This window comes from Nannospalax galili, unplaced genomic scaffold, assembly GCF_000622305.1.
Source record: "Nannospalax galili isolate Female #2095 unplaced genomic scaffold, S.galili_v1.0 scaffold140, whole genome shotgun sequence".
Taxonomy (NCBI): Eukaryota; Metazoa; Chordata; class Mammalia; order Rodentia; family Spalacidae; genus Nannospalax; species Nannospalax galili.
Genome location: NW_008352267.1, coordinates 11747629 through 11759337, shown reverse-complemented (window position 1 = coordinate 11759337; position 11709 = coordinate 11747629).

The window sequence follows — 11709 nt, the reverse complement described above, 5'->3', positions numbered from 1 at the left end:
TTTACAAGGAGGTTGTCTGGTAGTTAAGTCTGTTTAAAAAGATGTTTCTGTAAACATGCTAAAGTGCTTCCTGTTTCAGACTAGTCTTTGCTGAGTGACATGGCATTGTATAGTGTGAGTGCCTGGACCTTAAAATGCAGGAAGCTATAGATCATTCTTAATGAATAAATCATGTGTACGCCTGCTGTCAATTCTGCTGATGCTTTTGTAGAAGTCAAGGCTGGTGCTACAGTAAACTATCAATAGTGAGGACCTAGCGGTTCAGCTGCTTAGCACTCTGATGCAGCAGCAACATCTGCTCCTATCTTTCTTTCTTTTAGAGCATGGGAGCACAATTTAAAAACTGAAACAATTAACTTCTAGGATGTGTCCATATTTTAATCATTAACTTTTTTGTAAGGCAATAAAACATCTATAAATCACAGTGGTCCTACATAGTTAATATAACCTTGGTGTTTGAGGCATTCCATTGTCTAAATAAAATTGATCTGGATTTTTGCTGAAAACTGATTGCTTCTCATGCCACTCTGGGCTGCATCTACAATATTAGTAAGAAAAGAGAAAATGTGGTGGAAACTACAAACCGCTTTAAAAGGAAATAATACTTTAGTACTTTGTCACTTAAAAAAATCTAAATTCAAGGTTCAGTTTTAGAAGATACGTAGGTTATTATTAAGAAATAGATAAGTCAAACAGAGGAAAAGTAACTTAGCTTAGATTTTTGCTAACTTACATTAATGTCATATACTTAGAACGTGCTTGTAGACAGGGATAGTTTCCTTTTGAAGTCAAAGAGTAAACCCCAAATGAGGAGTTTTCATTTTAGAGTCACTTCGACTATCTAAAAGTATGCCCAGTGTTTTAGTTCTGAATTGCATTGGAATTTTTTTCTTCACTTAGTAAGTATATTTATATTTGTAGAAATTATGGCTTTGGTTAAAATTTATTCATACAACAATTCAATAATATACTTGTGAAAAAGCCCTGAATTTTTATGAGTGAACTTGATTCAATACTTATTTGATCCATATCCTATAGAAACTATTATTGAACTAACCAGAATAATTAAGTGAATATACCTTTACAACATAATGTGATAATAGCTATAATAAAAGCATTTACAGGATACTAAGTAAGCACAGAACAGGTGCCATTAAACCACATAAAGTGGTGATAAAAGTGTAACTGAAAGAGAAAGAGAAAGAGAGAGAGAGAGAGAGAGAGAGAGAGAGAGCTGTTAGAACACAGGCTGTTAGAATTAACATTCTACAGGGCTAATGGAAGAGCCTTGATCACAAATGGTCTTGTAGTTTAAATGACAACACTTTAACTACGACTAGAAAGTGGGAAGAGGCATTCAGAAACTTAAATTACAAGTGACCCGTGGACATGTAGGCCTTTTCAGAAGGCTTACGCCCACTTTGGGCTAGAGAATAAATATGAGATGATGACACTGGAGGACAAAAGACTAGTCAGAAGGTTGTTCAGGTAGGTAAATAATAAAATACAGATTTCAGGACTAAAGTGATATTTTTAATTATATCAGATTTGTAAAGAGGTTCATGTATGTGAGAAAAACTTAAAGTATTAACTCAGAAATGTTTGGTAATATAGGTGGGCTGTGAGGAACAGGTTAAGAAATCCATTTTTAATCTAGAGAGGCTTTTCTCTAATAGTTTTACCACATTACTAAAAAGAAATTGTACCTTATGTTTAAATATTTCATTTTTTGATTACCATTAAATAACTGCAGTCATACCATCCTTTCTGACTCCACATATAGATATTTTGGGTGTGGTGCCTAGAAATGATGTCAGTGTTGTCAAGCTGCCGATCCTGGATTTTGTTTCCCTCAGAAGAGAAGTGAAAGTGTGTAATTTGGCAGAAACCTAGTCTAAGAGGTAAATGGTTTAGTAATGTGCAAAATAAAAAATCACTACAAGCTCCAGATGACATGTGATGCTGCTGTCAGTGTGGGAGGTAAGCAGATCCGGAAAAGGAAATTGCCTGTGGAGGACGGGTGGGCCTGCATGAGTGAAGATTTGTTTCAGAAAAGTAAGGAACAGATGGATTTAGAGCACAACTAGGGTTAGAATATAGATCCTGAAAAACCCACTGTTCCTCTCTATTTCGTTTTCCTGATTCACCTCTCGTCTCCCTTGCTCTGCGGCCTTTATTCTTTTATGATGCCATTCTGGATGCTTTCCTCCACCATCTTTTGAAAAAAAGCAATTAGGTCTTTAATCATTTCATTGCATAACTTCTTTTCAAAATATGATTGCAAACTAAAGTACAATCTTTTTACAAGTTTTCAATAGTGATTATACTTTGAATGGTACAAATGGTAGAACTTTGTAGCCTGGACTTCTTAGAATGCTGCCTTGCTCTGGGCCTCAAAGATAGTTGGAAAATATTATAGTTAAATTGATAAATGGTCTGTGAAGAGCATTATAACCTAAGTTGCATATGTGCAAAGTCTCAGATCTAAACACACACACACACACACATACATATATACAAAATATACATGTATACAAAAATCTAAGGTGGAGTTTTCATTTTAACCCTTCTTTCACCTTGAAGTTAAATATGAAATATTGAATGCTAGAAAATGTGTTGACCTTTTAGGACCCAGGATCTATCTCTCTATTCATAAATATAAATTACAAGTAATTCACGATAACGGTAATTCTGATTCACCAATTCCTGTCATAATGATATTACTAATACTGTCTTTGAAAGATCCGTACATACATAGAAGATTATTGGGATCTGTGTTGTATAAAATTAGACTAATCAGCTATTTAAAGTTGTAATTCCTAGCTCCCTGGCACCTGCTCATATACTATGAAATAATCATCTGTACCAGCCAGAGGTTTAAGTGAGAATGTAATAGGCATCCCAACCATCACGTCTTTTAAAACTTTGATGATAACATTAATTATTGATTAGCCCAAGAGTATAATTCTAGTTTTAGCTCAGTATTTTGAAAAGTAGTATAAATTCTAGGAAATATTAGTTATTCTTCATAGCAAATTGACTGACCCCCGGAATGGAAAAGGCAGCCTACTGCACCCAATTTTGCTATACCAGTTTCAGGAAGAGCTGCATATCCAAATGTTAACACAAATTACATGTGTTCTCCTAGCTAATAAAAACAAATAACAAAATATCTAAAACAATGGTTGGTCAGATGTGAACATCAAATGTTCAGATAGTGCACATCAATAAGAGAAGACAGTGTGCCTCTTGAGATGGGGGAACACGTGAGGCAAACCCTATCTTTGTCTGAGTTTACTGACAAAGTAAGTAAAGCTTCCAGAGTAGAGGGAAAAGGCTTATCGACCTAGAAGAATGAGAACCAGAGACCTCAAAAGTGAGTGTTATACACCAGAGAACTGCATGGAGAACAAATTCAGAGATCTTTAAAAGAATTCCTTCTGCAGCACCGATCAGTGCAAGTTTGTGAAAGTCACTAGGGTATGGAAATGAATCACCTAAAAGGAAAAGAAGGAAGAACTTGGAGCTCAACAAGGCTCAGCAATAAACTATCTTTCCATCAGCCACACAGAAAGTCCTCATAATCTAAAGAACATTTGTAATGTGTTGTAAAGAATCTTGCCTAAGTTGGTGGGGACTAACTAGCTCTAAACTAAGCATTACTTCAGATACTCCTAGGAAATCTAGTGCATGACTAAATTTATTGAATTGTATCTCAGTAATGCAAATATATTCCAGAACAAGGTTTGAGAATATAGAATTACAAAAATAGCCAATGTCCAGTAAGGTAAAATTCACAGTGCCTAGCATCCAATAAAAAATTATCAGGCGTGCAAACAGGCAGGAAAATACAACTCATAATGTGGAAATTAAATCAATTGAAACTGATCCAGATGTTAGAATTGGCAAACAAGGACATTTAAAAAGTTATTTCAACTGCATTCCATATGTTCTAAAAGCTAGAGGAATAATCGAGTGTTAGGTAATAAAAGAAAGATGTAAAAATAAAGCCAAACTTTGAAAGGGGTAACTTCTACAATGTCTGAGATGGATCAAACAGTGGATCTTGTAAACCACAGATTATGTATTGTGCAAGAAATAATTTGAACACATAACAAAATAAATGATTCCTTGACACATACACAGGAGAAATATGTATGTGCATACATATGTATATATGTAATTTTAAAATAAACAGCATCAGTGAGCTTTGGAACAACTTCAAAGAACAAGTTTATTGTAACAGAAGTCCTATAGATTGTCCAGGAGGTCGAAGAATGGCAATCATCAGAAAAAATAAAAACAGAATGAAACAACTGAAGACTGTAACTGCTGTGAGATCGTGGCTGTATTGGCTGTGTCATACCCTGAAGACAGCACTGTGCAATCCTTCTGTGTGTCTTATAGCACTTGTGTTCCTTTGTCCTCTTCTATGATGTTCTCTGAGCCTTTGAAGATGCCCTGTTTAGGGCTGAGCACTCAACTGTCACTTATTTTCACTGCCTTGTACAGTCATGGATGTTGGTATTTACCATCACTCATTGAAAGGAGAAGCATTTCTGAGTAAGGCTGAGAGCAGCATTTGTCTATGGTAGAAACATTTAGAAGGCAGCTTAGCATCATGATACTAAGTTAAATAACACTAGTGTATTGCCCCTAAAGCCTACCTCCTCATCGGCCTGTGTTACTGACCAGGTGTACATTACAAGTCATGGACTGCGTCCCGTGGAACTGGCTTCATACACAATCATATAGTGGTTGTTTACCCCATAACAATTTTGCCAGTATTGCACCAGTGGGCACATCTCACCAGGCAGGTTGGTATTCAGGTTTTTAGGATTCCCAGCTGGGCAAAGTCATTGATGCTTTTTCTCTCACAGCAGCCAGCACAGCACCTGTCAGTCTATGAAACTAGTCACATAGTGAAATGCTTCCAGTAAAGTTCCAAGTTGATCTTTTGATATTTTGCAACTTTTAGCAATAGGGTCCTCTTGTCTACTCCTGGTGGGCAAAGAAAAGGAATGGGAAGAGGGTTAATTCTAGGAGGGGGGTCTCTAGAACCTCCAATAGCATCTCCTGCTTGAAAGAGTGAAAGGCATAAAAAACTTGAGGGACAACAATTTTCACAATAAGCTGAAAAACAAAAATAAAAATTATCAGCAGACTTTGATTACAAGAATTGCTAAAGACATTTCTGAGAAAGATGAGGCTTCATTACATTCTTGAAAAAACAATGAAGTAAACATTATAGTGAGGACATAGAAATAGAGGGAAAATGCATGACGACCATTGTAGAAAAGCCGGGAGGGAAATACTCAGCGTTTATTGTTTTAAGTTACTTCTGTGAAAAATGGAAAACTACCACATTAACTAGGATTGTGAAATTTAAAAAATGTCAACTGAAATCTAAAAAAAACCCCATGAATATAACATGGTAGAATTATAAAAAACGGAATAGCACAGATAATGGGATAGAATAATGAAAAATTCAAGAAGGTGAGAAAAAAGTCATAGAATGGTTAGAGAGAAGGCAAAGGAAATGATGAATAGAACAAAGGTGAATAAAATTAGATTTAAATATAAGCATAAAAAATCACGTTAAATGTATTTGACATAAAACGACAGAGATCACTGGACTGGATAACAAAGCAAGACCCAACTACATCTGCTTAAATTATATGACATTGTCTTATCTTATGACTTGATTTTAATTCCCAATTCTTATGTTCAGCTATATGTTTGCAAATATTATTAATAGTTTATTTTGAAATTCATTTTGGTTCCTATGTCTTTCTGCTAAAATTGATAAAGGTCATACAGTCTTTAGTTATAACCTTTATTTTTCTGTTCTCATTCTTTAGGTTCCACAGCTAAGCTTTTATTTTATTTTGTTTGTTTGCATTTATATATTTATTTATTTATTTATTTATTTATTCTTTTTGAGACAGGGTCTCCTGATAGTCTCAGGAGGTCTGAAACAGAAAATCTGCTTGCCTCTGCCTGTTGAGTGCTGGGATTAAATGTGTGTGCCACTACGCCTGGCTGTTTTTAATTTTTATGTGTGTGTGTGTGTGTGTGTGTGTATGTGTGTGTGTGTGTATGTGTGTGTGTGTGTATGCCTACATGCATGTATGCACACCACATCCATGCCTAGTGCCCATAAAGGCCAGAAGAGGATATTGGATTCCTTTTACTAGGAGTTACAGGTGATTTTGAGTCACAGTGTTGGTGCTGGGAACCTATCTGGGACCTTTATAAGAACAGTAAGTGTTGTTACCGGCTGAGCAATCTCTCTAGCCCCAACAATGAGATTTTTTTTTTTTTTTTTTTGGTTTTTTGAGACAGGGTCTCCCTGTAGCCCCAGCTGTCCTGGAACTCACTAGGTAGACCAGGCTGGCCTTGAACTCAATGGAATTTTTAAAACAGAAAACTAACACCACAGTGTCAGAAATTTATAATCAACATTTAATGAAATTATAATTAAAATACACATGACTTACCCATATGGTCCCAGGAGATGACAAATAATAACGAACTCTTTGGTCAATGCAGATTTAGAGCTGTTAAAATTTCCTTCATTTAATTACATTTTTTTTCTATTCAGATCCATTTTTATCATGTAAACAAGCCTAGATACATTTCACTACCTGCAAAAATTTCAGTACCAATACATTTTTGATGATTTTTGTAGTTGTAAAATCCTGACCAGTTTAGAAAAGGGAAATTCATTAAGGAATATTATATATCTAACAGGATTAATAGGAAGAGTAGAGGATAAAAGCAAATAAAATTTGGGGCAAATTTTTTTTAATTTTGAAATTTTATTGAATTTTTGTGTATTTCATATAGAACATCTTAACCCTCTTCATACCCCCTTCCCCATTGGCACCTCCCATAGCTTCCCAGTGGAATTCATAGATTCTGTCATTTGTGTTAAGGCCTATCTTGTCAAGTTAGTGTCCCAAGACACCCCTCAGTGCAAGTTCATCCACTGAGGTCTAGTCAGCCTATCTAGAGTCCCTCCCTTTAAGAAGATCAGTTCTTCCTCACCCAGCAATAACTCTTCATCTAAGATTGGGACCTACTGTCAATTTCCACAGTTCTGTGCTGGGTTTTTGTCTGCTTGAGTTTGCATGGCTCTTGTGCATGCTGACACCATTGCTATAGTTTCTCATGAGGAGATTCTCAGAAGCCCATAGGCCCCTATTTCCATATGGTCATCCACCTCCTCCCTGGTTCTTCCAATCTTTCTGCCTCCTCTTTTGCAAGGGTCCCTGAGCCCTGGGTGGGTGAATTTAGTCCAAGGACTCACATTCTGTAGACTCTTATTCTCTACATTTTGGTCATTTGTGACCTTTTGTGTTCTTGGCCCTCTGTTGCATGAGGGAGCTTCATTGATGAGAACTGAAAGGTAGATTAGTGCTCTCTTTATCCCTTGTTCTAAGTTCCATAAGCTTTAGGTGCAGAGGTTGCATTGTACATATGTCACTTAGGCTTGGGCAATTCACTGACAATCTCTGTGTGTTGGGGGTCAATTTTTTAACTCATTGTGTTTATATGAACATAGACTCAGAGTTATAAAATATGGAACCATGACAGAACTGGTTGTCCCTTATCCTGAGACTATGTATTTTGAAAAAGTGATAATGTATTTGGACTTTGTGTTGCTTCCAATATGAAAGGCTAAAAACCATAGCGGATTGTCTGAAATTCAGAAATACATTTTATTGGAGGCTTAATATATGTAAAGTAGTTATGAAAGGAAGGGGTACATATATACCGAGTAGACAAAAGAGTGTGTTGCATTGTGTTTGTGTCATATTTTGGTCAGCTAAGGTCTAATTTACTGTCCTGTTTGCAGAAGCTGTTTTACTATATTGGTTTGAGAGAACAGGAAACAGATAAGCCTCAGTCTCATCCCATTTGTGTAAGCATTTAGACATGTAATTTAGGATCAGCCAAACTTATGCTTCCACTGGGATGCTGAAATTGAGAAAGGTACAAAGATATAGGGAATTTTATACTTTATTCACAATGTCAAGGGATGGAGTTGACTTCTGTGGCCACAGAAGGAGTCATCATAACGTTTTTTAAAAAATGAGGATTTAAGGCATGGAAAGGCAACTCAGCTGTTAAGGGAGTTTGCTGCTCTTGGAGATGACCAAAGTTCAGTTCCCAGTACCCATGTTAGACAGTTCAGAATCTCCTGTACCTCCAGCTTCAGGGGATATGATACCTTCCTTTGGCTTTCTTGGGCACCCATATACACATGGCAAGCACACACACAGACACATACATACACATGTACATAGGATACATAATAAGAAACAAAGATTTAGTCAGTTGATGTGTATAAATCTTCTTGATTATTGCCATGCACAAAGGCCAATTTAGATTTTACTGAATTGGGGTTGAAAATATTTTTATCAGTCTGGGGATCCAGAATTAAAATCTGTGTTACAGTAATTCCATGCCTTTGCTATTACACTTACATGTTAAATAAATATTTCATTAAATTGGTGATCACACAGATTAAACGAGTCATAGTGAAACCTTCAGCCACTAACTCCTATGAAGGTTGCTGTGTGATCTTTTACTTCAGACTTTTTTTGGGTGCTGGTGTGCACTTACATTGAACATGGTATTAGTGGGACACACACGTCACTCCATTTATCCTCCTGTTGGGAAGAAATGGAGTGAGCTTGTGGGCAATGTTTCAGAAGTGCAAAGCCATGTGCAGTAAGCAGAAGCCTGGCTCTCCAGTTGTCAGTGAGCTGTTCAATCTATTTCACCACATTTGCTCCTACCCTAATTGGAGACAGTTGTGGATTATTGCACAATGTTTTAGGAAGTCCAGTGTGGGGAGTGCTGCTTGCATATTACTGACCGTCTATTGCTTTGTGTTCTGTGTCCTGATTTTTAGAATTCAGTGTGCTGAGTACTGCCAATGTATGGTCACAATGAAAATGAATACGTTTTATTTTCTCTCTCTTTTTATATGTGTGTACTAAAGGTGAACATAAATTTTAAAACATTTATGAGCAAAAATAATATTAAGCATATTCTAAAATTCTTCCCATGCAAAAATAATATTCACTAGAATCTTCATTTTATAAGTAAAGAAGGAGAAACGTGGAAATGGTAATGAATTCTCTGAGGTCAGGTGATAGATGACAGGAGAAGGCTAAAGTCCGATTGTGATGCTGCAGCCAATGCGCCTTCACATTAGCTTTACTTCTGCCTCCTCAAAGTGGACACTATGTAGATGACTGATGCTCATCACAATGGAGAGCAATTTCAACAAGTCATGGGATTCCTGTTTGCCCTTTGACTCCAACAACTCTAAGAAAAACTACAGACAAATTTCACTGAGCCTCTGTATCTCTCCCTGGTCAATGCTGATGTGTACACAGACTGAAAGTGATCATTTTAGTTACTGACTGTTTTTTATGATCAAACCATAGAGTAAATATAGTTAAGAGCCTGTGAGGATTTAGACATTGGACTGAGTATAGGATAATAAACACATCTAACATAATGTTAATGCAAAGTGTTTCAATAAACCTGGAATCTGTGCTTTCTAAATACAAAAAGTAGAAATAAAATTTATATTTCTAAATATCCTCCATTTTGTATCATTTTAATGTGTTCTTTTTCTAAATTCTATTCATTTCTTCTCTTTCATCAACGTATATCTAAAATTCGCTTGTCACACGCAAGACCAAGATTTGTGGGAATGTCATTAAGTATTATATTAACGTATGTTTTACCACTTTTCACAATATAAATATACAGTAATTTTATTCCTCTCAACTTTAAGAAAATATTCCACTCATAAATACATAATCCATTAACACATCTTACTCATTTATCATCATTTCATGGAACTCAGTTGTTTTTGAAAAATTTAAACTCAAGCTCTTTAGAACTGAAGTATTTGGGCTAGTGAGATGGTTCTATGGGTCAAAGCGCTTGCTGTTATGCCTGATAATCCAAGATTGGTCCCAGGAACCCACATGGTAGAATGAGAGAATCAACTTCCACAAGTTGTCCTCTAGCTTTCACACTCATAATAAAACAATTTAAAAGCAACAGTTTTCAACTCCATAAAAAATCAGCATCTCCATCATTGTACGACATCAAAATCTTATTCATAACTTTAAATAAAGAGCATTAAATAAAGTAAGAGCATTAAAGAAAGTAACAAGGAATTAAGATAAGGCAATCTGAAGCTTCCTAATGTTTTCTCCATTTTTACCATCATCTTAAGATACAATATTACAAATTATTGATCAACCAAAACCAGTTACTGAATAATATTCTTCATTTTCATGTCAATTATATATGCTTCCAATTTGTTTAATAACTCCTTCATCCTTTCATTTCTCTTCTACTAAGACTTCAGGCATATTTCTTAAACTAGCTGTGTGGTGTTTTTGTGAGTGAATTAGAATAAAGAGATTTTATTTTTTTAAAATTGTTTTAAAAAATAAATTTTAAAAAAGACTTAAAATTGAGAGACTAAGGAAGCATTGGTTTGTTCTCTGAATATTTGATCTATCCATACGTTCTACTGGAAACCTAGAGCTTTTTCTGATATTGGTAGTTTTTTCTAAAATGGAGACTAATGATGGTGCCATAGTTCATGTGTTAGAGTTGGGAATAGTGGTAGGCCCTGAGATTTCAAGCCTTCTTCCAGACCACTGCTCTCTCTTTTTCCATTTTCATTTCAGTCATTTCAAAGTATTTTATGCATTTACATCTCCAAGTAAATGGTGTGTCTTCTTTTGCATCTTTCTCTTATCTGTGAAACCATGCCCATGTGTTCCTTAATCCTCGTCCATTTCTTCTGTCCACTGCTCTCATTGCACATCCACAGCAAAACAAATCCAAATAAACCTCCCTGTGTGGCATTTCTGCATCTACACGGTGGCTGTTTAAGTGTTGGTAGGAAGCCCCCCCATATCCACACACGCGTGCTCACACATACTCCAATGCCTTTAGGTTCTGTTACCAGCTTTCTTCTCAGTCTCTAGAGTGCTAGTTCATATCTTCTTTATTTTCAAACTTCTCCCCAATCAAAACTTCCACAGCTGAAGCCTCATATATCTCCCTCTCCTTCCTGTCTTTCTCACTCCGTTTCCCTTTTCCTCCCTGCTTTCTTATAATACATAATATTTACTGAAGTCAAAAGGGCTTTAGAATCTATCATCTGGAATCATCCTCGACTTCTTCCTGCTTATAATTTCTTTTGTCTGTAGGATTGCTTTACAAAGGAAAACAAAATAAATCAATTATTTTCTACTATCACAAATCTTTACATATAATCTTTGATTTTTCTCTTACTCCTACTTTAATTATAAGGGAAGCAAAGCTCAGAAAAGTATGTAACTTGTTCCTGACATTTGGGTCCAGAGTACTTTAAGTAGATTTGTACCCTAGAAGTCTTGTATGCACGATTCTGGGACTCTTTTTATATATTAACTTTTCTATCTCTGTTCCAGATCTAACATCTGTCTCTGTCTTCATGGATTTTATCTTTATAAAAGATGTGTGGGGATGGAGAGATGGCTCAGCAGTTAAGAGCACTGGCTGCTCTTGCAGAAGACCAGGTTTGATTCCCAGTAACCACATGGCAGCTGACAACCATCTATAAATCAAGTTCCGGGATCCGACACCTTCTTCTGAACTCCGTGGGCATTGTACAAC